Source organism: Macaca fascicularis, chromosome 1, assembly GCF_037993035.2.
Source record: "Macaca fascicularis isolate 582-1 chromosome 1, T2T-MFA8v1.1".
NCBI lineage: Eukaryota > Metazoa > Chordata > Mammalia > Primates > Cercopithecidae > Macaca > Macaca fascicularis.
Genome location: NC_088375.1, coordinates 148388123 through 148412573, shown reverse-complemented (window position 1 = coordinate 148412573; position 24451 = coordinate 148388123). Strand labels below are relative to the sequence as shown.

At 36.1% G+C, this 24451-nt stretch overlaps 1 long non-coding RNA gene across 2 annotated transcripts in view; it reads right to left on the bottom strand.

Annotated features, from left to right (window-relative positions):
- The window catches only part of LOC107127053 (uncharacterized), a 42775-nt gene that overhangs the window by 1081 nt on the left and 17243 nt on the right, over nt 1-24451 (bottom strand). For both annotated transcript variants that reach the window (XR_010577331.1, XR_001484365.3), the window contains exon 3: nt 23724-23860. This is a non-coding gene — a long non-coding RNA (uncharacterized lncRNA). The remainder of the gene's footprint in view (nt 1-23723; nt 23861-24451) is intronic.

Sequence of the window (24451 nt, the reverse complement as noted above, 5' to 3'; positions counted from 1 at the left end):
TATCTCAATGAATACTCATTACTAGATAGTGCTTGCAGAGTGAAATTCCAGCTACTTTCCAAAATTCTTTTCACTTCTTGCAGTACTGATAATCACTTTTCACTGGGACTCCCTCAAATATTTTTATGCCCCTTTCTCTCTTCAAATGTATTGTTTATAACTTATCAAGCTTAATTGAAGCGTGTTAGGTAGAATCAAACAGGCTCTGAATGAGAGTTTAAAAGGTCACCTAGGAAATAAGGAATTTAGCCAGAGTGCTGTGGCTTTGTCAAAGCCATTTCATCATGCTTTAAAAAAAATTCTGGATGCATATCTCTACATCAGAGAATTGAGGATTATAGAAATCTGGCCTTCAGAAGAGAGTAGTTTTACTATCCTTTTAGATACAAACTTTAAAAAAAAAGTTTTATTCAGATATAATTGACAAATAACAACAAATCATATATATTTAAAGTATACAATTGGATTAGTTTTGACATATGTACACATTCACCAAACCATCATCACAATCAAGATAATGAACATGTCTATCACCCAAAAAAGTTTCCTCATTCCCCTCTGTAATTTTAAAGTCCAGATTCCCAGGAAACTGCTGATCTAATTTACACCACTCTAGATTAGTTTGCATTTTCTAGAATTTTAAATGAATGGAATTATACAGTATGTATCCTTTTTTGACCTTTTAAATTTTACTCAGCATAATTGTTTTGAGATTCACTCTGGTATAGCATATATCAACAATTCATTCTGCTTTATTGCTGAGTAATATTCTATTATATAAATGTAACCCAGTTGTTTATCTATTCATCTGTTTATAGACATTTGGGTTATTTTCAGTTTTTAGCTCTTACAAGTAAAGCTGCTATGAATTTTTATATACAAGGTGTTATGTATGGTGTTATGAACCAAAGAAACTTAGAAACTGTTTTCCAAAGGGGTTGTATCATTTTACATTCTCAGCAGCAGTGCATGAGAATTCTAGTTCCTTTATATTGGTATGGTCAGTCTTTTAAATTTTAGTGATTCTGACAATGAGTGGTGCTATCCATTGTGGTTTTAATTTGCATGTCTTTAATGACTAATAATATTAAATATATTTTAATATGTTTGTTTTCTAGTCATATTGTCTTCTGATGTGGTTTAGATCTGTGTGCCCAACCCAAAATCGTGTCAAAGTGTAATCCCCAATATTGGAGGTGGGGCCTGGTGGCAGGTGATTGGATCATAGGAGTGGATTTCTTGTGAATGGTTTGGTGCTGTTCTTGTGATAGTGAGTTCCTGTGAGATCTGGTTATTTAAAAGTGTGTGGCACTTCCCCTCACTTCTCTTGTTCCTGCTCCTACCATGTGAGATGCCTACAGCTCAGCCTCCCCAGAAGCCCAGGATATACTAGCATCATACTTCCTGTACAGCCTGCAGAACCATGAGCCAATTAAACCTCTTTTCTTTATAAATTACCCAGTCTCATGTGTCTTTACAGCAATGAGAAAACAGACTTATATGTCATCTTTGGTGAGGAATCTGATCAAATCTTTTGCCCATTTTTTTAATTAACTCATTTGCTTTCTTATATTAAGTCTTCAGAGTTATTTATATATTTTGGATACAAGTTTATCCAAATATATCATATAGATGATATATCAGATATACGATCTGCAAGTATTTTCTCTGTAGCTTGCATTTTATTTCTTTCAAGGAATAGAAATTTTTAACTGTGATGAAGTTCAATATATCATTTTTCCTTTATAGATCATGCTTTCAGTGTTGTGTCTAAGAAATCTTGGCCTAATCCAAGGCAGCAAAGATTTTCTTTCTATGTTTCCTTCTAGATGTTCTATAGTTTTAGGTTTCATGTTTAGGTCTATGATCCATTTTTGGTGAATTTGTGTAAATGGTGTTAAGGAATGGATTGAGGTTCCTTTTTTTCAACTTTTGCTAAAAAGACTTGAAATTAGTTGTTCAAAAATTGGTGTGTGTACTTCTGGGCTCTCCATTTTTTTCTACTGATTCATTTCTTTATCTTTGTGCTAGTACCACTAGTCTTGCTTACTCTAGCATTATAATAAATCTTAAAATCAGGTAGTATTAGTCCTCTAACTTTGTTCTTTATCAACATTGTTTTGGCTATTCTAGGCCTTTGCATTTCAATGTAAATTTTATAATTGTTTTTATCAATACCTACAAAAGAGACTTTCAGGATTATGATCAGAATTTCATTAAATCTATACATTAATGGAGGGGTCAGGATGAGTTTTCTGACCCATGAGCAAGACTTATCTATTTATTTATTTATTGGTTTGTTTGTTTGTTTTTTGTTTTGTTTTGTTTTTGAGACAGAGTCTTGCTGTGTCGCCAGGCTGGAGTACAGTGGTGCGATCTTGGCTCACTGCAACCTCTGCCTCCCAGGTTCAAAGGATCCTCATGCCTCAGCCTCCTGAGTAGCTGAGATTACAGGCATGTGCCACTACACTTGGCTAATTTTTGTACTTTTGGTAGAGATGAGGTTTCGCCATGTTGTCCAGCCTGGTCTCAAACTCCTGGCCTTAACTGATCTGCCTGCCTTGGCCTCCCAAAGTGCTGAAATTACAGGCATGAGCCTCTGCACTCAGCTCATACCTACCTATTTAGATTTTCTTTAATTTTTCTCACAAGTGTTTTGTAGTTTTCAATGTGCAAGTCTTTCACCTTTGTTAGTTCATGTTTTTTGCTGCTATTGTAAATAACATTTTTACTAGTATGTAGAGATACTTTCGTATATTGATCTTGTATCTTGTGACTTTGCTAAAGTCATTAGTTCTAGTAAGTGTCTTTATAGATTTCCATGGATTCTCTACGTAATTATCATGTCTGTGAATAACGACAGTGTTATTCCTTCCTATTTAGTCTGTGTGCCTGTTACTCTTTTCCTTGCCTCATTGCAATGGCTAGAACATCTAACCCAATGTTAAACAGAAGTGGAAGAAGTGGACATCGTGATGTCATTTCTGATAGTAGGAGGAAAGTACTCTCTGTAGAGAAAGAATATTTGGAGCTTACCTCCAGCCTCTCCAGATCCTTTTCTTTAAAGTGTTTGACTATAACACATAACCTTTAATGCTGTCACTGTGATGTATCCTTGTTTATATAGCTAACAATTTTCCTTTCATCTGACGGACATCTTTTAACATTTATGATAGTGCTGATGATCCACTGATTACAAATTATTTCAGTTTTTTATGTCTAGAAAGTCTTTATTTCACCTTTGTTTTTTAAATATTTTTTCTGGGTATAGAATTCTAAATATAGAATTTTAGGTTGACTTTTTTTCTTTCAGTAATTTAAATATGTTGCTTCACAGTGAATTCACCTGCAATTTCCAATAAAAATTATACTGTCATCCTTATCTTTGTTCCTCTGCATGTATCATGTCTTTCTTTTTTGGCTGCTTTTTACGATTTTCTCTTTATCATTGGTTTTGAGCACTTTGATTATGATGCACATTGATGTAGTTTTCTTCATGTTTCCTGTGCTTGGGGTTTGTTGAGCTTCTTGAGTCTATGAGTTTTGAGTTTTCATCAAATTTGGAAAATTTACTTTTAAGAGTTTATTTCTCTATTTCCTCTTTTCTCCTCTCCTTTGGATACTCTAATTACACACATATTAGGATGTCTGAAGTTGTCCCACAGCTTACTGATGTCCTTTCCTCTTTTTAATTCTCCTATCTCTGTGCTTCATTTAGGATCATTTCTATTGCTATGTTTTCAAATTCACTACTCTTTTATTCTTCAATGTCTAATCTTCTGTGGGTCTACTGCAGCTTTTATCTCTAAAGTTCAATGTGTTTTGTTTTATTTTGTTTTTCAAATATCTTTCATGTTTCACCTTAACTTTATAAACATATAAAATGTAATTCTGATCACTTTACTGCCTTGTCTGGTAATTCTAACACTGTGTAAATTCTGAGTTGTTTCAATTGGGTGATAAGTTTTCCAAATATGGTTTGTATTTTCTTGTTTCTTTGACTTGTAACTTTTAGCTGACTATCAGACATTGTAAATTTTGTTTCATTGGGTGCTGGATATTTCTGTGTTCCTACAAGTATTCTTGAGCTTTGTTCTGAGATGCTTGGAAACAATTTTATCCTTTCAGGGTTGTTAGGCTGGCCCAGAGCAATATTCAATGTAGAGTTACTTATTCCCCACTGAGGCAAGACCCGACTATGCACTGTAGCAAATGTCCTGTGAATTATGGGATTTTCCAGTCTGGATGGTGGGAACAGACATTACTCTCAGCCTTGTGTGAGCATTGGGCACTGGTTCCTCTAATATGTTTAGGGATTTCTTTCCTTTCTTCACGCAGTTTCCTCATAGGCAAGTGCTAATCTGTATTCATCTGAATACTTGAGAGGAACCCTTTGCAGATCTCTGAAGTTCTCTCCCTTTGCAGGTCTCTGCTCTCCAGTACTCTGTCCTACGACTCTGGCCATCTTAGTCTCCCTGAACTCTCAACTCTGTCTCCTCAACTCAGAATTCACTGCACTCTCCTGGATTTCCCCTCTTAGCGCCTCATCCTGGAAATTCTCTCAAGACAGTAAGCTGGGGCAACCATAGGGCTCATCTTGCTTGTTTCCTGTCTCTTACGGGGTTACTGTCTTTTTTCCCCAATGTCCAGCATCCTGAGAACTATTGTGTCCTGTATGTTGTATGTTGTCCTTTTTTATTTATTTATTTTTTTCTTGTCAAAGATAGAAAGAAGAATCTGGTTCCTGTTACTCCATCTTGATTAGAAATAGAAGTTCCCACAATCTATTTTGACCTTTGTTTTATAGCTTCAAGGTAATATAAATAATACAATTTTTAAATAAATGATGTCATTGATCAAGATTTTTAGTCAAATTTTGCTATTCTCATTCACTTTTTTGTTTTGTTTTGTTTTTGAGACGGTGTCTCGCACTGTCGCCTGGGCTGGAGTGCAGTGGTGCCATCTCGGCTCACTACAACCTCCGCCTCCTAGGTTCAAGCCTCAGCCTCCCAAGTAGCTGGGATTACAGCTGCCAGCCACCACGCCTGGCTAACTTTTTTGTAATTTTAGTAGAGACGAGGTTTTACTGTGTTGATCAGGTGGGTCTCAAACTCCTGACTTTGTCATCCACCTGCCTCGGCCTCTTAAAGTGCTGGAATTACAGGCATGAGCCACTGTGCCCAGCCTATTTTTCTTATATTATGTCATTCAGGAACTGTGTCTTTTGATTCTAACCAATGCAGGATTTTTTTTTATCCATATGTATCAAACAATGTCAATAATAAATGATTGAATTTGCACTGGAAAATAAATATTTCCTTCTCCTCATACGTCTTGGAGAATGTTTTAACAGTCTCCAGCCAAAGTTTGAAACTTCTTAATTTAAAACTTTTTCTTTTCATTCATTCTCAGTTTTTGTGGAGAAGTAGCAAATAGGCTTCCACTTATGTACCAACCCTCACTCATTTGGTGCTTTGGTGTTTTTGTTTTGGAGGCAGGGTCTCACTCTGTCATCCAGGCTAGAGTGCAGTAACTTGATCACAGCTCATTGCAACCTGGACCTCCCTGGTCCCTAACTTATTTTTTATGGCCACCAGATTGCTGTATGTTCTATATTTTTTAGTACTATTTTTATCTTTTTATATATATTTTTTAAATTTCTGAATTATATCTTTTTCTGGTATGAGAGATAATAGCTACTTTTCAGTGAATAGCCAGTTGTCTAGCAATAATTATTAAACTGATGTAAACATCAATTTTATCATATGATGAAATCCATAGATATGGCTATTTTGTTTTTACACTCTTCTCTGTTCTACCATTCCTCCTTTATACAGTCAAAATTATATTGATAGTAATGATAAAAACGGCTTTAGAGTTATAATATCTAGATTAGAATTCTATTTTCATTATTTACTGGCTATTTAATTTTTCCCAAATGCATCTTTTCTGAGCCTCAGTTTCTTCCTCTAAGTATTAGGTATTAAAAATGCTATCTACTTTATAAGGTTTGTAAGATAATTAAATGACATCAGGTATGTAAAACATAGCACAGCATCTGGCACACAGTAAGCCTTCAATAAATGTCACTAAAAACAGTAGTAGTAATAAAGCTTTATAGTGTGTTTTCATACCTAGTAGGTAAGTCCTCTCATGTTATACTTTAAGAAAAAAAAAAATTATTTGCTTGTTTCACCTGTTACCATCCCCGTTGCCTCTGTGTTAAGTAAGAGTAACTCTCCAAGATCCACCACAAGATTGAAGGACAAATGCAGAACCTTGGGAACAGAGCTTCCAGAGTCACTTTGTTACTAACATTCAGTCAACTGTAGGGAGGAGAGTGGAAGGGACAAATATAGTCTTTCTGTGATCAGTATGCTTTCTCTCACTCAAACAACACAGCTCACAATGATTAGCAACAGCTATAGAAAGAAGTGGACTTTTTTTGACATGTCTTTTCAGAGAATGCTTTCTTGCTACTTCTCCTCAGCTTTGCAGTTGAATAATTACATTCTTCATGAATCCTCTTGTTTCTGTAAACTAAAAATAAAATCCTAAGCCCCTCAAACTGACTGGATGGACCCTGCCCCCTTGGCCAAGGGGACTCCAGAGAAACCCTACAAATTTAGTTCCCAGCCATGTCAGGATGGGAGGTCCAACACCCCTTGTTAAACCCACCTCCTTTTGTGGTTTAGAAACAACTGACCAGCAGTAATGTCAAAATAGATATCATAAGACTGACAGAATGGACTCTTCGTGGAAATAAGATACCAGATTATAAATAGGACCTAAGGCCATGCCAGAGAAGGATTAAATCATACACCCTACACTTAAAGAATAAAGTATGTGCAAAGTGCTACAAGGTTTTTCTTTTTCTCTAGAAGCTAAACAAGCACTGGCCTTGAAATAAACAATATTAAAACAATTGCCACTCACCACCAGATGTTCACTAACTGACACCCTGTTCCACAAGCCTTGATTGGACAACAGACTGATTTCTGTAACTTTCTTCTGATGAGAGACCACTTATCATGAACTGATTTTGGTGGGTTTTACAGAGACTGCACACTGGAATGCCTTCGTGTCCCTGCCTCACCTTTTGGCTCAGCTGTAATACATTTAAATGTTAATCTTCCACCCCTAAGTGAACATGGGTGGTGTGTAACATGCATGAGGACCAACTTCATGAATATTCATAGCTCCTCCTGTAACCTGTTGAATATGTATACTTGGCCAACCCATTCCAAAAAAATCCCTGTTCCATCCTCCTCTGCCTCAAAGTGCTTTTTTTAGATGGTGGTTGTGCTTCCTGCCTGGAGGTTGTAATCTCCTTCTTAAGAAATAAAGCTCATAACCTCATCAAATTGAATGATGAGGAACCAAAATAGAAAAAAAGGAAATAAATGTCTCTTTTCTAAATGTATACATTGTTATACATAGTGATTTTTAAGTTAATACTTATCATCCCTTTACTTTCAACCATGTTTAGCACAAACTAGCCACTGTCTGTTCTGTCATTGCAGAATTACATACTATACTGAATAATTTGGAAAGAAATTTACCTCACCAGATCCTAGCTAGGAATAGGCACATCTGTCCATTTATTTATTTTGTTCCTTAGCAAAGGTTTTTTTTTGTTTTTGTTTTTGTTTGTTTTTACTTTAAGTTCTGGGATACATGTGCAGAACGTGCAGGTTTGTTACATAGGTATACACGTGCTATGGTGGTTTGCTGCACTTAACCCATCATCTAGGTTTTAAGCCCCGCATGCATTAGGTACTTGTCCTAATGCTCTCCCTCCCCTTTTCCCCCACCCCCAACAGGCCCCAGTGTGTGATGGTCCCCTCTCTGTGTCCATGTGTTCTCGTCGTTCAACTCCCACTTACGAGTGAGAACATGCAGTGTTTGGTTTTCTGTTCCTGTGTTAGTTTGCTGAGAATGATAGTTTTCAGCTTCATCCATGTTCCTGCAAAGGACATGAACTCATTCTTTTTTATGGCTGCATAGTATTCCATGGTGCATATGTGCCACATTTTCTTTATCCAGTCTATCACTGGTGGGCATTTGGGTTGGTTCCAAGTCTTTGCTATTGTAAATAGTGCTGCAATAAACATATGTGTGCATGTGTCTTTATAGTAGAATGATTTATAATCCTTTGTGGGTATATACCCAGTAATGGGACTGCTAGGTCAAATGGTACTCCTGGTTCTAGATCCTTGAGGAATTGCCACACTGTCTTCCACAACGGTTGAACTAATTTACACTCCCACCAACAGTGTAAAAACCTATTTCTCCACAGCCTTGCCACCCCTTGGCAAAGTTCTAATGGTGCTCTAACTTCCTTTATCCCTTCCTTTCTCTCCTTCTTCTTTCTTTCCTCTCTTCCATGTTATATAGAGTTAAAAATTTTTAATTTTTGTGGGTACATACTAAGTATATATATTTATTAGGTACATGAGATGTTTTGATGCAAGCATGCAATGTGAAGTAAGCACTTCATGGAGAATAAAACATCAATCCCCTGAAGCATTTATCCTTTGAGTTACAAACAATCCAATTATATACTTTATTTTTAAAATGTACAGTTATTATTGACTACAGTCACCCTTTTGTGCTATCAAATACTAGATCTTATTCATTCTTTCTATTTTTTGTACCCATTAATCATCCCTACCTATCCCTAGCCCAACCTTCCACTACCCTTCCTAGCCTCTGATAACCATCCTTCTACTCTTTATGTCCATGCGTTAAATTGATTTGATTTTTAGATCCCACAAATAAGTGAGAACATGTGATGTTTGTCTTTCTGTGCCTGGTTTATTTTACTTAACATAATCAACTCCAGTTCCATCCATGTTGCTACAAATGATTAGATCTCATTCTTTTTTTGGCTAAACAGTACTCCATTGTGCATATGTACCACATTTTCTTTATCCATTCACCTATTGATGGACACTTAGGTTGCTTCCAAATATTAGCTATTGTAAACAGTGCTGCAACAAACATAAGAGTGCAGATATCTCTTCAATATACTAATTTCCTTTCTTTTGGGTATATACCCAGTAATGTGATTGCTGGATCATATGATAGCTCCATTTTTAGTGTTTTGAGGAACCTCCAAACTGTTCTCCGTAGTGGTTGTACTAATTTACATTCTTACCAATAGTGTACAATGATTCCCTTTTCTCCACATCGTCACCAGCATTTGTTATTGCCTGTCTTTTGCATATAAGCCATTTTAACTCAGGTAAGATGATTTCTCATTATAGTTTTGATTTGCATTTCTCTGATGGTCAATGTTGTTGAGCAGTTTTTCATATACCTTTTGCTCATTTTTTATTGGATTATTAAATTGTTTCCCATAAAGTTGTTTGAGCTCCTTACAGATTCTGATTATTATCCCTTGTCAGATGGGTAGTTTGCAAATATTTTCTCCCATTCTGTGATTGTCTGTTTACTTTATTAATTGTATCCTTTGCTGTATAGAAGCTTTTTAACTTGATATGATCCCATTTGTCCAATTTTGCCTTAGCTCCCTGTGTTTGTGGGGCATTGCTCAAGAAATCTTTGCCCAGACCAATGTCCAAGAGATATTCCCTAATGTTTTCTCATAGTAGTTTCATAGTTTGAAGTCTTACATTTAAGTATTTAATCAATTTTTATTTGATTTTTGTATATGGCAAGATAGAGGTCTAGTTTCATTATTTGGCATAGGGATATCCAGTTTTTGCAAAATCATTTACTGCAGTACTATCTTTTTCTCAGTGTATGTTCTTGGCACCTTTGACAAAAATGAGTTCACTGTAGGTGTATGGATTTATTTCCGGGTTCTCTATTCTGTTCCATTGGTCTATGTGTCTTTTGTTATGCCAATACCATACTATTTTGGTTACTATAGCTCTGTAGTATATTTTGAAGTCAGATAATGTGATTTCTCCTGTTTTGGTGTTTTTGTGTAGGACAGCTTTGGCTATTCTGGGTCTTTCATGATTCTATGTAAATTTTAGGATTTTTTTTCTATTTCTGTGAATAATGTCATTAGTATTTTGATAGGGATGGCATTAAATCTGTAAGTTGCTTTGGGTAGTATGGACATTTTAACAATATTGATTCTTCCAATTCAGGAACATGAAATATTTTTCAATTTTTTGTTGTCCTCTTCAATTTTTTCATAAGTGTTTTGTAGTTTTCATTACAGAGATCTTTCACTTCTTTGTTAATTTTAATTAATTAGGTATTTAATTTTATGTGTGGCTGTTGTAATTGGGATTACTTTTTTATTTCTTTTTTCAGGCAGAGTCATCAGTTTATTCCAAATATAACATCACATCATCTGCAAACAAGGATAATTTGACTTCTTCTTTTCCAAGTTGGACTCCCTTTATATCTAACTTTCTCTTGTCAAATTGTCCTAGATAGGAATTCCAGAACTATGTCAAATAACAGTGGTGACAGTGGACATCCTTGTCATGTTCAGGATTTTAGAGGAAAGGCTTTCAGTTTTTCCCCATTCTGTATGATACTAGCTGTGTGTCTGTCACATATGGTGTTTATTATGTTGAAGGGTGTTCCTTCTATACCCAGTTTTTACAGGACTTTTATCATGAAAGGATGTTGAATTTTATCAAATGCCTTTTCAGCATCAATTGAAATGATAGTATGGTTTTTATCCTTCATTCTGTTGATATGACATATCACATTTATTGATTTGCATATGTTGAACCATCCTTGCATCTCAGGGGTAAATCCCACTTGGTCATGATGAATAATCTTTCTAAAGTATTGTTGAGTTTGGTTTTCTAGTATTTCATTGAGGATTTTTGCATCAATATTCATCAGCGATATTGTCCTGTAGTTTTCTTTTTTTTTTTTTCTAGTTTTTTTTTTTTTTTTTTTTTTTAATGTGTCTTTGTCTGGTTTTGGTATTAAGGTAATACTGGCCTCGCAGAATGAGCTTGGAAGGATTCCCTCCCTCCTGCATTTTTCTGAATAATTTGAGTAGGATTAGTATTAGTTCTTCTTTAAATGTTTGGTAAAGTTCAACAGTGAAGCCGTCGGGTCTCCAGTTTTTCTTTACTGGAAGACGTTTTATTAAGGCTTCAATCTCATTACTTGTTATTGATCTGTTCAGGTTTTGGATTTCTTCCTGCTTCAATCTTATTAGGTTGTATGTATCTAGTAATTTGTCTCTTTCTTCTAGATTTTCCAATTTGTTGGCATATAGTTGCTCATAGCAGCCACTAATGATCCTTTGAATTTCTGTGGTATCATTTGTAATGTCTCCTTTTTTTATTTCTGATTATATTTATTTTGATCATCTTTTTTGTTGTTGTTAGTCTGGCTAAAGGGTTGTCGATTTTCTTTAACTTTTCAAAAAAACAACTTTTTGTTTCATTGTTTTTTCATTTCAATTTCATTTATTTCCACTCTAATCTTTATTATTTCTTCTACTAATTTTGGGTTTGTTTTGCTCTTGCTTTTCTAATTCTTTAAGATGTATCATTAGATTGTTCATTTGAAGTTTTTCCTCTTTTTTGGTGTAGGCACTTATAGCTGTAGACTTCCCAGTTAATACTGCTTTTGCTGAATCCCATAGGTTTTGGTATGTTGTGTTTCTATTATCATTTGTTTCAAAAAAGTTTCCAATTTCTTTCTTAATTTCTTCATTGATACACTGGTCATTTGGGAGCATATTGTTGTATTTCCATATATTTGTATAGTTTTCAAAATCCCCTTGTTATTAATTTCTAGTTTTATTCCATTGTGGTCAGAGAAGATGCTTGATATTATTTCAATTTTTTAATGTTTTCAGATTTGTTTTATGACCTCACCTATGGTCTGTCTTGAGAATGATCCATGTGCTGGGGGAAACAATGCATATTCTGCTGCTCTTGGATAAAATGTTGTGTGACTATCTATTAGATCAATTTGGTTTCTATTGCAGATTAAACTGATATTTGTTGATTTTCTGTCTGGAAGATCTGTCCAATGCTGGAAGTGGGATGTTGAAATCCCCATCTGTTATTGTATTGGAGCTTATCTCTCTCTTTAGCTCTAATAACATTTCCTTTATATATCTGGGTGTTCCAGTGTTGGGTGCATATATATTTAAAATTGTTATATCCTCTTGCTGAATTGATCCCTTTATCATTACACAGCGACCTTCTTCATCTCTTCTTATAGTTTTTGTCTTGAAATCTATCTTGTCTGATATAAGTATAGTGACTCCTCCTCTTTTTTGGTTTTCATTGGCATGGGATATTTTTTACATCCCTTTATTTTCAGTCTATGCATGTCTTTACAGGTGAAGTGTGTGTGTGAGAGACAGTGTGTGTGTGTGCGTGTGTGTGTGTATTCAGTAGGCAACAGATCAATGGGTCTTGTTTTCTCATCCATTCAGCCAGTCTCTATATCTTTTAACTGGAGAGTTTGGTCCATTCACATTCGATGTTATTATTAAATAAGGACTTACTTCTGCCATGGAAATTCCTTCTGCACACATGCTTCTATAACCAGAATAGGGAGCAGTAGCAGTGTCCAGCCAGAAATAATTACTCTGACCTTAAAGGAATCATAGTATTTCTGGCTGCAACCTGTTATAACAAGCCACCTCAAATGTAAATGTCAAAGGGGTGGAATAGTGTAATCTATAAGATGCCTGGAAGAAGAAGAAATGAAATATTCTGAATAGTGTTACTGTTTCTTCGTCTTATTGTTCACTTTAATGAGAATGCCTCTAGGTTTTAGTACCAGGCATAATATTTGTTTTTGTAGTTGTTGATTTGTGTAAAAAGTCTTTTTTATCATACTAAGTGAGTTATCATTTCTTGCCATGGGTTTTTATTAGGAAGGAATGGCAAATTTTATATTTTAATATTTATAGAAATAGGTGCTTATATTTTTTTCTTTTAATCTGTTACACAGTTAATTACATTAACGGACTTCCTATTTCAAACTATTCTTGCATCACAGAGGGAAAACCCTACTAAACTACAGTTTATTATCATATTCTGTTATAAATGTTCTGGATTTGATATATTTCAAGTTTTGGGGGGTTTTTTTCATCATCGTATCTGAGATTGGGCTACATGCTTTGATATTTTTGTGCCATCTTTGTTGATGATCTATTATAACAGTCAAATAAATCTACTGGATCTGGTACCTCTAAAAAGTAAATTTTAAATTTTTTTAAATTCTTGTATGGTTATTGATTTATTCAGATTGTTGTCCCTTTCTTAAGTTAATTTTGGTTAGCATAAACAATTTATTCCATCTAGATTTTTCTTGAATGCCAAAACTGTACATGGTCATTTTACTTATATTTTTAATCTTTATCTATGTTTATATATCTTTTATCATTCACAATATTTGCTTTTCTGTTCTAGGTGAATGTGTATTAATTCTTCAAGACTGGTTTTGGGTCAATTTGCCAAAAATCAAACTACAGAAAGCCAATTTTCCACAAGGACAGTTTGCCAAATTTTCTTCTTCCTTAGAACTCTTTATAAAGTTTACAGCAATCCACATTGAATGAGATCTTTTTAATAGCTTTTAAAGATTTATGTAAACTTTTAGTTGATCAGTTTTAATTTTGTTTTCATAGCAGCATTTTAAGGAATGTTTAATTTATCTTTACCCAGCTTCCTGCTGCTGCAGCTGGAAAGAGCTGGGGACAGAGATAGGAGACCTCTGCTAGGGGCAAGATGGGAAGGAGGCTCAGCTCATTTGCTGATTCCAATGAGAGAGAGGATGTGGGTCATAAAGAGAAAGATATATTCAGGGAATATATACTCATACAGAATATATCCCCAAATATAACCACTTTGCATAAATACATTCTTCATAGAAATAAGAAGTAGCCCCAGCTTCCTCCTTTCTCGGTTTCCCAGGCATTCCGCCCCTAGTCTCTTCCTAGTCTCTTTTCTCCCTGCAAGGGCTGTGCTGTGTGTTGGTTCTGCTCCCCACCTCTCCCCCATGTACTCACTCACTTCCTGCTCCTTCCAGCATAAGCAGCAAGGAGCTGGGGCAGAGACAAACCCCACATTCCATGAAACACTATTATGGAGACCCAATGAGAATCGGGCCATCTAAACTAAATAGAGAAAATAACAAGTACATTAAGACAAGTGGTGAATCGGTGATTTGGACTCTTTTTCTCTAGGACTTGAATCACATGACTCTCTCCTTGGCTGATTTGGTAGCTCCATTCTCTGGGGTCCCAGAGTGCCTTGTTGAGACCTCCAATACCTCACTTAGAAGTGATTTAAAGATATAAACATTCTATCTCAGTTATTTGATTTCATTACCAGCTCAATTTCTAGACTGTTTATTCATTCAGTAACTACTTAATGAACAAAAATTTCATTAAACAAATGTCCATTTAATGAAGAAATGTGAGCTGACTGCAAGCTGGCAGTATGAGCTGAATATGTGCTGCAAAGTGGCATAGATGCTGAAGATTAAAGTTAAATAAAACCTGGTCCCAGTCCAGAGCTCACAGGCTAGAGGTAGCAGGGACCAAGTCTTAGATATCTTCATATCCACTGTGTCCCTCACATCATGGCTGTCATAGAGTCTATGCTCAATAGAAGTTCTAGGTGTATTGAAGGCATGTTTCCACTAAAAGAACTAGAACTACAAGTCCCAAGTACAGTAATTGGTGGCTGTAACTAACATTTTAAACAGCAGAAAGTAGTCAAGTCCAAGAGAGTTTATGAGCTCTAAAGGCTACATTTTCTAATTTATCAAAATATTTTACAAAAACAGGACAAATTTAAAATTGTTTAGTGAGATACATGGTAGTCAGAATCTTACAACAATGAACAAAGCTGGAATTGTCCTTATATTTAACGTTTGGATCCTGAAACAAGCTACCTGCCTTTCCATTTAAACTTCAGCAATAATAATTCAATAGCTATGCTTAAGGTCAGTTAGGACATATTAAATGACCTGTTGGGTGTAAACTCATCAAAAAATGTTTATTAATTCAGCCTTAATCTAGTTCAAAGCATAACCTATCAGTCCCAGGGTGATCCAAATTAGTGTTGATTCACTCCAGATTCCAGGTCTTATAGCTTCCACATGGCTGATCAAAAACACCCAGAAACACATGATAATTTAGGAAGTTCAATAACATATACAGCAGAACCATAATTAAATTTCATTCAAATAAATCCTACCCTCAGGATTTTTGAAGACTTGTAAATTCGCCTGGATATTTAAAAACAGAAACCATGTTCTCAGATGTTCCCCCAAACAACTCTTTTTAAAATAACCGTCTTTCAAAACCTGGTATGGGGTTGAGCACAGTGTCTCACACCTGTAATCCCAACACTTTGAGAGGCTGATGCAGGAGGATCACTTGAGGCCAGGAGGTCAAGACTAACCTGGGCAACACAGGGAGATCCCATCTCCACAAAAATAATTTTAAAAATTAGCTTGGCATGGTGGCACGTGCTAGTAGTTTCAGCTACTCCAGAGGCTGAAGTGGGAGAATCACTTGAGCCCAAGAATTCAAGGTTACAGTGAACTATGATCATGCCACTGCATTTGAGCCTGGGTGACAGACCAAGACCATGTTTCTTACCCTAAAACAACAACAACAAAACACCTGGTACTGATTATATCACTATAGGTGTATGATAACAATTCAAAACAAATAAGTAGTCTTCCTTCTGTCTGTCATTCTGTAACAAATAAATAAAAAATAAGAAAATAGGTAGTAATTAGGATTGTGTTTTAGTGAATCCTCAGGTAGTGTATTTGTTAGGCTGAATAATGGCTCCTCCCAAAAGATATCCATGCCTTAATCCCTGGAACCTATGAATGTTACCTTATATCACAAAAAGTACTTTAAAGATATAATTGAATTACAAATTTTGAGATGGGGAAATTACCCTGGATCATCCGGGGGGATAATTTTTATTGTAGTTATATTTTATAGTTGTATTATAGTTATACTGTCTAAATATAACTATTTGCTTTAGAGGCAAAATAGATTAGGGTAAATTCTGCAGTCAAGTTGATGTGGAAGACAAGATTACCTGGATAATAAGAGTCAACATTATCTGCTCCACATTTCCTGAATGAAACCAGAATTATCTGACTTCCTACTTTGGCTCAAGGGCCAGACTGTGCCTCCAGGCCATCACAACCAGTAACCATGCACAATTGGCTCACTGATTCCCGTAAAGCAACTCATATGCTCTGAGTTATGACTAGATCTATTTCAGGACTTGTCACATTGTCAGGCCAGATTTCCACAATACAACCCCTGAGCAGAGCCTCTAAAGATGGAGATTCCAAAGACCTCTTTTATCCTATTGAATGCACAAAATTTTTGGAGCAAGCCCTCTACTCTCCACCACTTAGTCAGGGAAGTTCCAAGAGGTACAGCTTTACTTCCTGAGTTGCTTTGGATGATCAGACCATCCATCAAATTCCCAGCTGTTCTCACCATCATCCACTCCAAAACTACATAATTTAGACTACTAATTAAATCTCAGGTAAAAGCTTTAACTTTATGCCTTTGTAATTAGGAGACATTTTTATACACACATGCATATTCCAAAACACTTTTTAATTAAAACATTCTGGGGGAAATATCCTTACTTTCCATTTTGGAGATGGTGCAAAGTATTAAGAAAAGTTTGATTTTGCTCAGAGCATTCCTGTTTTAAATCAAACTAATTTTTCCATTGAATATTCTAAGAGTGATTTGCCCACCCTTAATGTACCTCAGCCAGAAACATGTTCCCTTTGAAATTAATCCCAGCTTGTGAACATTGAAAGGTGAAGACCGTAAGGAATGTAATTTCATATTAGTGGTTTCTGTGACTAGATAAACATTAATAATGTTTTCATACTGGCCTAGAAAGTGATTTAATTTATTAAGTGCAGTGGACATATGGTACCCTGTTTGCATTAGCTATGCCCAGTACATGAAAAGAAATCACTAAGTAGAATTCAGTTACCTACTTTTTTTCCCTAACTCACTATATTTTATGTATGAATTTGCCACTGGTAATGAAGAGCTCCAGCTAATATGAACAATGGCAAGAGAAGTTATACCATTAAATGTATAGGTTCATAAATGTAGCATATAAAAATGGATGATTTGCAATTCAATTCTACAAATATTGTGATAATACTATGTGACAGGACTTATAGCCTGAACTGGGGATAGAGAAGTGCATGAGCCAGATGCAGCCCCTGCCCCATAGACCTTAGGGTACCACTCTTTGCCAGAACCATGGTGGAGGTAATGGGGCATCTAAAATGGATTGCCTTCCTCAATATCCATTCCAGCCTCCTTCCAGTACTCCTGAGTTTGGAAAGCTAGAAATTACATTTCCCAGACTCCCTTATAGTCAGAGTTTAGGATGTGGTTGGGATTCCACCATTCAGATGCACTCAAAAGACTTGGATTGTAACTAAATTAAGTGGAGACATGGCTTGCCACATAATTTGGAAGAGCCAATATAAAATTAAAGCGTGAAGACCCTTGTACAAAAGGCAGGAAAAAAACTTTTTCCTCCTGTCTTCTTCCCCTGGTCTTTCTCACCATCTATCAGGGTGTTTTGTTTGTCTGTTTTTTGCTATTGAATGTTATAGTCCCAGAAATGTGAGGATACTCAGATATGAGGGCAGATCCTCACCAGTACTTATAATCTGGCGTATGTGCAGCCCACTGGCTATAAGGTTTCCCTCCTACCTGCTGCAAGACAAAAGGCTCCACAAGTTCAATCAGGCATCTTTTTCCTTCCACTGGCCACAGCAACTCAAGGTTGTTGGGTGACCCCCGAGAGTACTGTCACCTTCATGTATAGATAAATGAGACAGTTGGATGGAGACAAGAGGTGTACCCTCACCAAGTCACCCACTGAATGTTCCATGATGCTACCAGCCTGGGGCAAGGACTGCCACTGCCTTGCCCTCTCCTATCCTGTCTTGCATAGAGATGCTCTGGGAGCATGTGCCTGACTCTAACTAACCCCAATCTTCTTCCTATCCATGCCTAGGGCTCCACCAGAGGTGGAGGGAGGCAGTGATTGGTGGACCATGCCCAGGAAGGGGACGTGTGGGTTAGAGGAGCTGTTGGCTGAGAAGCTGTCACAGGAAGGTGGCAAGAAGAAGACCTAAGGTCCCCCAGGACATACTCTATTGTCCCCAAGGACATCACTTTTAAAACACAAATTAAAAGACAAATTTTTAAGAATTTCATCATGGTAGCCACAGAGCACTAAACTCCATGGATGGGGGCCCAGAAAGAATGCATAGATCACCTGCTCATGAAGCTGGTGCTTCGTGGAAAGAAAGCATTCCATTTTATGCCTGCTGATTGTGGCATCAAGGATCTCCTGTTATCAGTTTCCTGCCAAAATGTCAGGAGGAGATTGTGAGATTCTTGGCCACGCAAAAGTTGGGTGATTTTGGAAATGGGGAGTTTTTCCTAGAAACATAGCCTAGAGCCTGCTCTTTTAGCCACTTTAATGATTTTCTAAGCCATCTAATAGCTGGTAATAATTTCCTTAATACTTAGCCCAACCAGAAAGTCTTAATTGCAAATAACAGAAACCACAGCTGATAATTCTCTCTGGAGAAGCATGAAATAGACGTCAGAAGAAAATTGACTGTAGTGGTGGCCACCATTCCAAACAGAAAAAAAAAAGCATTTGATATTGCCGAAGGTCATTCAGTGCTAGAAGAAAAATCATTTATATTAAAGGAGAGGCATCATGGAAATGGAATAGCAGTGTCATTCCTAGCTGCCCTTTATATTCCAAGAGTTGGAGAGAATTCTTGAAGCAGACCAGTGATTAGCAAGTGGGCACAGAAACAAATTGTATCCTTGCTCAGAAAAAAGTAGGAATCATCCTTGTGATATAGTAGGAAAAACATGAGCTTTAGATTTATGTAAATCGAGGTTTGAATCCAGGCCATCTACTTTCTCTGTTACCTTCGGTAAGTAACTTCTCTAAGTCTCAATTTCCTCAAATTGTTCTTCTAGGGTAGTTAGAGATAATATAGAAAAACAACCCAGTATAATGTCAGATACACAGTAGATATCAATAACTACTGAAATCATAATAAAATCTGAAATTGGTACATAGGACGATGTGGATGGCTTTCCCAGGTCACTATTGCATCTGGGTATATTGTCCAAGCAGAACTTCTGTAAAGCAATACCATACGAAATCTCCATGGGATTTATTGGCATCAATCTCCCAGTCTTCCACCTACCCATCTACCCCCAGTCAACTCACCCATACCCCTATCCCAAATAACCATCTACCCTCTCTCCCTTCTAAAATTGGCACGTAGAATTCAATATTAAGAATTCTCAAGATTAAGTAGTAGCTCTATCTATCATATCAAACCACAAATTAGAGAAATGATTTACTCCAAAATGAAATTCATTTAAAACTCATATAAAACTTTCTCCTCCCAAAGTTGGATCTGCTTTATAACAATTGCAGGGATGCTAAGGATCTCTGTATGTTTGGGAATCTCTTCATGTCAACTCCATCCACCATACTGAATATTAATCAGAAATCTTTCTCTACCTTTGCATGTGCTATTTCTGCAGCTTGAGTTTTCTTTCCCTGGTTGGTGTGATACATTCAAGACTCACTTCACATTTCTACTCCTCTTTCTATCCCAGGGCCCCGAGACAGCAGATTTCACTCTTCATTACCAGCACAGAACCTTGCGCACACCTCTACACAACTCTTCCTATAGTGAATTTCAAGTATTTGTTTATATTTTGTCTATCCATATCTATATTTTGATATCCTTGTTGGCAGAGACCATACCTTGTTTATGTTTTTTATCTAATGCCAGCTCAGTCTTATGCATAGGGGGGCCTAATTCATACTGAGTTGATCTACAACCTTAAAAGTAAGCCCAAGCCCTTTACTCCCAACTTCACCCCATTGGCTCGGTCCAGTGTTCTACTCTTCCATTATGATCAGCAGCCCCAGGCATCCTTTCTACTCTTATCAGCTCCACTGGATACCCAGGTCTCACCTGGTCTCAACTACCACTCATGCCTCTGCTCTGTCCTTTACCCTCACAGAAACATATCCCGGCATTTATAAATATGGGCAGAGAAAGATGAGGAAAGGGAAAAAAAAGAGAGTTTAAAGAAAAATGAATGGCATGGTCAACAATGAGAAATGTAGTACGAGATAAAGAGAATGGTTGAAATGTGTAATGTATTGAGACCTACTGTGCTCCAAGCTCAAAGGAGATGTAAAGGGGAGAGAAATCAACAAGGTAGAAGAGCCTCTTTCCCTCTACCTTGCATCCTACTATGGGGCCTTGCATTCTACCATGCTGTATGTGCTGCAGACAATCAGTAAGTAAGTAACCAATGTAATTACAGCTCACGAAGAGTGCCACAAAGGAAGGAGGCAGGGAGATAAGATGATGATGATGACAATAATAGTAAGAAGTTACCTATAGTTAGCCCAAAATAGCTACTATATGTCAAGCCTTGTTTTAAATGCTACCAGTATCTAATCTTGCTTAATCCTTACAAGCACCCTAGAAAACAGGGATAATTATTTTCTCCTTTGTAGATGAGAAACTGAAGCACAGAGAAGTTAAGTAACATCTTTCAATGGCTAGCTTTGCTTAATGAGCAACTCAGCTATAATTGTTAAGAATGAGAAAATCAAATCTGATGTGTCATGGAATAAAAGTTTATTAATTAACTTGTAACAATTTCAAAAATCCTTTTTAGCAATTTTGAATCTTAAAGTTATATTAAATTAAGTAATAGATATTTATTAAATGTCTGGGCCATTTCTAAGTCAGTTAAAACACTGAAACACTAATTATTAAGCATAAATTTAAGTTTATACATTTTGATATATTTTTATGTGGTATGGATAAGCTAAATATATTTGGGTTTGTAAATAAACATGAAAATTTTGTTGTGAGGAAACATGTTTCTGAAAATTATGAAATGGTTACCATTGACAAAATGTTGATATAAAACAGTTCAAAATTGCTTATGTCCTAGGTTTTCATGATAAATTAAGGTTACTAGAGTTTTAAAAATCTAATTAACATATGGTAATTAAAACAACTCCTTACGCAAGGAAAGTAAGACATGTTTTTGGTAAGTGAAGCTTACATGAAAGATGTGTTTTAGTTAAGGGAAACAAAAGGAATTTTCGTCTTAAAACAGGATGATTAGTTGTCCCAAAATAAGAAAGAGAAAAGGTTGTGGAAAGTTTATGAAAGATGAATTTTGTGAAAAGAATTTTATGTGCAATTAAGCTGGCTAAAATTGGAAGGGAATTATAAGTTTTTTCTAAAAACAGCATTACTATCAAAGTTGTACTAATACAAAATGAGAATTTGGTTTTCTCCTTTAAACAAGATTTTTCTGGGGCATAGGTTCTCAGCACCTCCTGAGACTGTATCAAGGGAAAAATATTTTTAAAGATTTTTCTGTAATAAGAGATAGTAAAAGATTTTTTGTTCACCTTTTGAGTAAACTGCAAAAGGTGAGAGTGGGAGGGGAGAGAAAGAGAAACAGATTTTACGTGCTTCATGATGTCTTTTTTTAGGTCTTTTAATTATTTGGAAAATTAGGTCTTCCCTCTAACAAAGAGTAAAGGTTTTTGCTTTTTAAAACTTTTAATTATCAATTTGGCTAAATGATTGATTATTATTTCAGAGTGATCTGTGATCCTATTTTGATCAAGTGTTTTAAACCTTTGACATATTTGACAGGCTTCCCAACATAAAATTTCAAAAGAAAAAATAAGCCTTTTTGACTCCAAACTAACCTTCAGATGCTACAGAGAGCCCTTGAAGCATTCAAAACAGATATAATAAATAGGCTTATTTGGTATGTTTAATTATATGGGAAGCATTGTCAAATAAGAAATGATGTTTAGCCTTTTCCTGAGTTACATCATTTTCCAAAAATAGTATGAGATTTCTAAAATTCTGACATGTCATGGTATATGTTATCAGTCATGATATTATGATTATTATGTTAAATTATTGTAGGCCACAGACAGAATTAAACTTTCTTGTCAATTATGTCTTTAGTTATAACCATTTTAAGTCTTGTTGTCCTAGTTAATTGATTAATTCTGATGCCTTTTCTGAAAGCTCTTTACAAGCAATTATTATCCTAAAGTGTTATATCTTCAAGGAGGTGCATGGAAAGGATGGAAAGGACCCTGACAAGCACTCCTGAATACAGATTTCTGATTACTTTAGGATCATATCATTTGGATTAGGTAAGAATTCTCAGAACTCTAATGAAGAAACTGGTTTATAAAATTGTTTACCCAAGCAGACTAGAATTAATTAAATACCAAGGAAATATGGTTGCAGATTTTCATACTAAGTTTATAAGTACTGAAATTGTTAAGATACACAATTCCAATAAATTCCATGGTCCAAGTCAAATTACCTATGATAACATATTTAACAAAGAGTGCTACACACCTGAATTAGAAAAACAAAACTGGAATGTAAGAGGATATAAACCCAAGGTTAAGCATGGACTCATGGAGCCTTGACTGCTTCCTGAGTCCCTAAAGCTTCATTATAAGCTTTGCACTCCGTGACTCATCATGGAAGAGATACAGTGATCCAAATTATGGGAAAAAATATTGGTGTGGTGACTGTTCTAAATTTCTGTAATGGTTGATGACCAATTTTTGACTTGTCAAAACCATAATCCTGATAAGACAACCAAAACTTCAGGTACATTTCTTCAATCTGATGGGTCACTTATAAAGGGATTTCATTCAATTGCCATTTTCTCTGCATGTTTTCTGATTGTACAGAAGCTTTCCCATATAGGAAGGCTACAAGAGTAGTTAAAAAGTTATTAGAAAACGTGTTTCCCTCATGGTGTATTCCTGGAGAAAATTCCAGCAATAGATCTACTTGTTTCACTGGACAAGTGGTAAAACAGTTAAATAAGGTATTATGGATACAGTCACATTAAGCAAAGCAAACTGAATCAACTGGATTGCCTCAGTCAAAGATATTACAGATTGATTACAATCAAATCCACTTCCAATGGGAACATAAGTTGATCCCCTAGGGAAGAGTTACTGGAAGGCCTATTTCCCTGATAATAGAAACTCATTTATGTTCTGCTTCTAACGTCTGATATGACTAAATGCTGCAAAGCTTTAATGCCTATGCCAAAGTGTATTTTCACCAGGTAAAGGAAACTTTTCATGATTCACCAACTTAAGACAATCAAACCCTTCATGATCTACAACGTGGAGACCAGGTTTTCTGGGAACGATAATAGAGGAAGACTGCCCTTGCCACCAACACTGCAGCAAAACGTTGGGACATTGAACCTTGGGCCTGTAATCACACAACTCAGAGTGGCCCTTCAGACTCTTGGAACTGTACACCTGTAGGAGACCTTAAGGTGCAGCTAATCAGGGAAGTCTCTCCCCAGAAGCAGACAGCATCCTAGACATGGACAACTTTCCCAAGATCATGGATCAAGAATTCTCTGTCATCAGAAAAATTTTACCTCTCTTAGTTTTTTTCTTTTCCTTGCTTATGCCTCTATGAACAATATAATTGGGAAAGGGGCCTTGTGTGCACCAATGGAGTATGCTTTTATTTGTGGAGTATTTTGCAGCCAACTTTATACCTGAGCAACTTATGCCTTGATGGATGGAAGATGAAGGGCCAGTATGGGCTAGAAATTTTAATAGTACCTTTGCTGCTCCATGATCAGTCAGAAACAGAACATTTGTTCACTCCTCTTAACCTACATCTTAGGTTAAAAGAACATTGCCAGGAAGTCTTCACTCTTCTGGATGGGCATCATTTCTTAGGTCTCTTTTCCCATGGCCTGCATTAAATATAAATGAGGTAATGCTTACAAATATATCACTCATAATAGGCTCTACAGCAGGTTCAACTGGAAAGACTGTGGTTGCACAACAGACGTCTTTAAATTCTCTTGCTAACGTTTTATTAGGTAATAAAATTGCTCTAGATTAACTATGAAAAGAGAGGAATCTGTGCAGTTTTTGACACTTCTTATTACACATAGATGAATACATCAGGTATTATAGGGACTCAGTCACAGGGGATTAAGCAACAAGCTGCTTAGTTAAAATAGGTAGATTCCTCATCTGGTTCGTTCTTTGATGTATTTGATTTTGATTGGTTTTGTTCAGGGGAAACCTGGCTAAGAAGTATATTCCAAACTCTTGATATTATCCTTTTGATAGCCATAATAGTAGTCTCCCTGATGTGCTGTATTCTCTTAAAATTTTTAAAGGTGTACATGCAGCCATCTGTAGAATGCCAAGTGGTCCCTCTTCAACTAGAACAACAAAAACCCAAAGACATGTGATCATGAGGACACTACTGTAACTTACGACTGACTTGTTGAGACTAGAACCCCAAAATGATGGTAACTAAGAATAGCAATAAA